This window comes from Procambarus clarkii, chromosome 11 (assembly GCF_040958095.1).
Source record: "Procambarus clarkii isolate CNS0578487 chromosome 11, FALCON_Pclarkii_2.0, whole genome shotgun sequence".
Taxonomy (NCBI): domain Eukaryota; kingdom Metazoa; phylum Arthropoda; class Malacostraca; order Decapoda; family Cambaridae; genus Procambarus; species Procambarus clarkii.
The window spans coordinates 51,100,123-51,106,140 of record NC_091160.1 but is presented as its reverse complement, the minus strand read 5'-3'; positions in this window follow the sequence as shown (position 1 = coordinate 51,106,140).

The window sequence follows — 6,018 nt, the reverse complement described above, 5'->3', positions numbered from 1 at the left end:
AGCCCGTCAGGAAAAACAAAGAAGCAAAGGCAGAATCCGTGGTTTAATAGGGAATGTCTGAAAGCAAAGGAGCTGAACAAAAGGGCATGGAGGAACTTCCGTAATAACAGAACACCAGAAAGTAGAGAGAGATACCAGAGAACCAGGAAACGAAGTATGTCAGTGTGGAGAAGAGCAGCTGAGAAAAGGTATGAAAATGATATAGCTAATAAAAGCCAAGACCGAACCAAAGCTACTACACAGTCACATCAGGAGGAAGACAACAGTGAAGGAACAGGTGATGAAACTTAGGGTGGGCGAGGACAGGTACACAGAGAATGACAAAGAGGTGTGGTGAAGAACTCAACAAAGTTTCCAGGAGGTCTTTACAATAGAACAGGGAGATGTCACGGCGCTAGAAGAGGTGGCAGCAAACCAGGTGACCTTGGATAGGTTCGAAATTACAAGATGATGAAGTCAAGAAGCACCTGTATTGGAGCTGGATGTGAGAAAAGCTGTTGAGCCGGATGGAATCTCGCCATGGGTATTGAAAGAGTGTGGCAGGAGCAACTTTGCTTACCACTCTCCATAGTGTATAGTAGGTCACTGGAAACGGGGGACCTACCAGAAATATGGAAGACTGCTAATGTAGTACCAATATACAAAAAGGGTGACAGACAAAAGGCACTGAACTACAGACCAGTGTCCTTAACTTGTATACCATGCAAGGTGATGGAGAAGATTGTGAGAAAAAAACCTAGTAACACATCTGGAGAGAAGAGACTTCGTGACAACCACATCAACATGGGTTCAGGGAGGGTAATCTTGCCTTACAGGCTTGATCGAATCTACGATCAGGTGACAAAGATTAAGCAAGAAAGAGACAGGGTGGGCGGACTGCATTTTTTGGACTGTCGGAAAGCCTTTGACACCAGTACCCATAAAAGTTGATGCATAGCTGGAGAAACAGGCAAGGAGTAACTGGTAGGGCGCTCCAATGGATAAGGGCAGTACCTAAGCAATAGAAGCAGAGAGTTACAGTGAGGGGTGAGACCTCAGACTGGCGTGAAGTCACCAGTGGAGTCCACAGGGCTCTGTACTTGGACCTATCCTGTTTCTGTAATACGTAAATGATCTCCCAGAGGGTATAGACTCATTCTCCTCAATGTTTGCTGACGACGCCAAAATTATGAGAAGGATTTAGACAGAGGAGGACAGCTTGATGCTTCAAGAAGACCTGGACAAGCTGCAGGAATGGTCGAACAAATGGCTGTTAGAGTTTAACCCAAGCAAATGTAATGTAATGAAGATAGGGGTAGGAAGCAGGAGACCAGATACAAGGTACCATTTGGGATATGAAATACTTCAAGAGTCAGAGAGAGAGAAAGACCTGGGGGTTGATATCACGCCAGACCTGTCCCCTGAAGCTCATATCAAGAGGATAACATCAGCAGCATATGCCAGGTTGGCTAACTTAAGAACGGCCTTTTGAAACTTGTGTAAGGAATCTTTCAGAACATTATATACCACATATGTCAGACCAATCCTGGAGTATACGGCTCCAGCATGGAGTCCATATCTAGTCAAGCATAAGACTAAACTGGAAAAGGTTCAAAGGTTTGCCACCAGACTAGTACCCGAGCTGAGAGGTATGAGCTACGAGGAGAGACTACGGGAATTAAACCTCACTTCGTTGGAAGACAGAAGAGTTAGGGGGGACATGATCACCACATTCAAGATTCTCAAGGGAATCGACAGGGAAGATAAAGACAGGCTGTTTAACACAAGGGGCACACGCACTAGGGGATACAGGTGGAAACTGAGTGCCCAAATGAGCCACAGAGATATTAGAAAGAACTTTTTTAGTGTCAGAGTGGTTGACAAATGGAATGCATTAGGAAGTGATGTGGTGGAGGCTGACTCCATACACAGTTTGAAGTGTAGATATGATAGAGCCCAACAGCCTCTATCATAACCTGTACATCTGTTGATTGACGGTTGAGAAGCGGGACCAAAGAGCCAGAGCTCAACCGCCGCAAGCACAACTAGGTGAGTACACCTAGGTGAGTACACACACACACGCGCAGATGAAGATAGAAACTACAGGACGACCTGGACAAACTGAAGGAATGGTTTAGAAAATGGGTACTAAATTTCAACTATGGAAAGTGTAAAGAAATGAAATTGGACGAAGAGAGCAGAAGGCTGAACACAAGGTACCATCTGGGAGATGACATCCTGCAAGAGTCAAGTAGAGAGAAAGATCTGGGGTTTGATATCACACAGAACCTGTTCCCCGAGGCCCACATCAAAAGGCTATCATCAGCGGCATATGCTAGATTGGCCAAGATAAGAACTGGCTTTAGAAACTTATTTAAGGAATCGTTCAGAACCCTGTATAACACTTTGGTCAGACCAATCCTGGAGTATGCAGTTCCAGCCTGGAGGTTACACCTAGTTACTAACAAGACAAAGTTAGAGAAGATTCAGCGGTATGCAATCAGACTCGTCCCGGAACTGAGTAGTTTGAGCTACGAGCAAAGGCTAAAGGAGCTGAACCTCACGTCCCTGAAAAACAGAAGTGGTCGGGGAGACATGATAACCACCTACAAAATTATCAGGGGGAATTTGACAGGATGGAAAAAGACAAACTCTTTAGCACGACTGGAACATGAACAAGGGGACACAGAAGGAAACTTGTCTTTAGTACATAAAGTAACCAAATGAGCCAGAGGGACGTTTGAAAGAATTTTGTCAGTGACAGAGTAGTTAACAGATGGAATGCATTAGGAAGTGATGTGGTGGAGGCTGACTCCATACACAGTTTTAAATATAGATATGATAGAGCCCAGTAGGCTCAGGAATCTGTACATCAGTTGTTTGACAGTTGAGAGGCGAGACCAAAGAGCAAAACCTCAACCCCCACAAGCACAACTAAGTGAGTACAACTAGGTGAGTACACTACCATATAGGGCCTCGTGACACACACACAGGGGAACACATATTAGGGGCCTTGCAGCTGAGTGGACAGCGTTCGGGGGTAGTAATCCAAATCCCCCGGGTTCGAATCCCAGAACAGGCGGAAACAAATCGGCTAAGTTTCTTTCACCCTGATTCCGCTGTTCATTTAGCAGTAAATAGGTACCTGGGAGTTAGACTACTGTTACGGGCTGCTTCCTGGTGTAATAACCCGTGCTGGTAATCCCCAGTCTCACTCACTACCCCAGCTTAACACTGCTTGCAGATCACTGTGACCCTCACTCACCTACCAGCTAATATTAAATCTGAACTATTAGATGAGAGGGAAGCAACAAATGAAGGGTTTATTAATTTTCAAATAATGAATAAGAACTTAAATGTAGACTGCCACCACCTTCCTGACACCCCCTGAATGTGTCCGGATAACTGGTCTTCCAGGAAGGACAGTAATCACTAATCATGAACTCGGAGGCCATAGGAATCTTGGTAATATTAATGCTTGGGAACTAAAATGTAAATCTTACTTTACTTATTGAAGATTCAAGGGTAACTCTAATATCCATGAACTGGAGGAGAACACGGGAGAATTTCTAGTACCGCTCATAAGACATCATATTTAAACATGACTCAGCATTAACAAAAAGGGACAGAGATAATAACAAAATACATTAAACCACTTTATTTAGAAATGACACTAATATTTATATCAAATTGGAATATATCATACTCTAAAATCCCTAAGAGGCAAATGGCCTGAAACACTGACATGAATACTCAAGTGCACAATACCTTGACTACAATTCCGGCCAAAGATGTTGAGTGGCTGCCCGCCAGGTTAACTGACCTGTACCCAAGTCCCACATCAGACACACTGCCAAATATTTTCTTAACAAACTATACCAGTGGAACAAGCTCCACCCATCTAGTTCCCTAGGTCCAATTAAACCCCGCCTCTCAAAGTCTTGAACCAATGAATTCAAAGTCGTGCTCTAGGCCAGCCAACTGCCCTGACTAGCTCCGCCCACCTAGGCCTCCCTGGCTAGGCTAGGCCATAAGGGTGTTTCTCTTGACAGAGTTCTCAATCGTTCCCACGCTCACATCCCAGGAAACCTGGCGTCGGACTGTTATGACACCAGCTGGAGGCTGAGTTTTTTGGACCTCAATTGTCAATGACTATAGCGGAGGCGGAGGAGAGAGGAAGGAGTGGGGGTAGAGAGGGAAATGAGTGGGAATGGAGTGGGCACAGAGAGGGCCAAGAGACGGACTGTCCAGCCTCCAGGGGTCTAGTGACTTTAAGGTTTATGACCAGTAAGGGTCGGACTGACAAATGGGAGGGGAGGGGGGGGGAAGGAAATAAGGGAGGGGTGAACAAGGGAGGGTAAGATGATGACGGCAAGGGGAGAGGAGAAAGGGAAAGGGGGAGAAGGGGAAAGGGAAAGAGGAGAAGCCATGGTCTGAGCCCAGAACATTACACTGGGGGGCTTTTTTTCCCACAAACACATTTACAAAGCTAGCCATCATATATACATTTTCTTTTGTCCTCCATGGACAGGGTTAGAGATTTGTTAAACATATAGTTCAGTGATTAATTGAACAATCAACCCACAGAAGGTGATTGTAGTGCTTTTAAAATGCTAATTTAGCCTATAAACATAAATACACAGATATACGTCTGTCCTACATAAACAGTGTTCAAGGTGTCTTTTTACATAGCGTCATTACGTATGTTTACAAAGGTGAAACAATTCTGATCAGCTTCCACATATCCTGATTCAAATACACAGTCATATATATATATATATATATATATATATATATATATATATATATATATATATATATATATATATATATATATATATATATATATGCGGAAAATCCACAGAGAAATATGAAATGAGGTGAACGTTTCGGCTCACTCATCCACATATATATACATACACCTGTCTCTCCTACTTTGAAAGCGCATGATTGCTTCTATAGAAACTAGTGTGATATTAAACACTTAACCACTGAAGGTGATTAAGATACTTTTACAAGCTCAGGTTAAAAGTACATATATTGTATAACAGATGTATTACATAGTCAATCTTGGGTACAAGTTCAATATATCATCAAGTGTTCCAGTATTCATATAGTAAATACTCTTCACATAGTATTTACAGAGTTCAGCATACCTCAGCCCAGGAGGGCGAAAGTCAGTCAATATTGCACATTCTACAATATAATGTTCAAGGGAGTGCATGTTTTCTCTTTCACAAAGTTGACACATTGTGTACTCGACATTTGGGTTTTGAGAGAGCTGCCAGAGACGTCTATATCCCAGGCGTATTCAGGCCACTATAACATCACAGTGCTGGGGACGTGTGTGTGTGTGTGTTACAGAGAAATATATGTAGACAGTATGGGCGAGCACTGAGAATTAACAAATAAATTAATTTGGCTGAGCTTCGTGTCGCTTAAACACCGAAGCGATTTATGAAATGGAAATTTTTGCATACTGAGAGCGAAGTTTTTTTCCATAATTAATTTTGAATTAATATTTTTGAAATGTTGCCAGGAATGAAATCCGTTGCATATTCGGCCGTTATATTAGATTACACGAGTGATATTTAAACAGGTATATCAGATATGCTTGTGTTTCCATAAGTATTATAGAGATAATTTGAGGTTGCAACTCTCTCTCTCTCTCTCTCTCTCTCTCTCTCTCTCTCTCTCTCTCTCTCTCTCTCTCTCTCTCTCTCTCTCTCTCTCTCTCTCTCTCTTCTCTCTCTCTCTCTCTCTCTCTCTCTCTCTCTCTCTCTCTCTCTCTCTCTCTCTCTCTCTCCTCTCTTCTCTCTCTCTCTCTCTCTCCTCTCTCTCTCTCTCTCTCTCTCTCTCTTCGGGGAAACTTTATTAATGTCTCATCTAAAAATCTATTTACAATTTTTCTTTACTTCTAGATTAAATAATAATAATAAAAAACAGAACAAAGGGATGTTTTAACGTATCTGAGAGAAATGTTCACATTACGCCATATACTCCAATTCCACTGTATGGAAGCAAATGTTATACGAACAG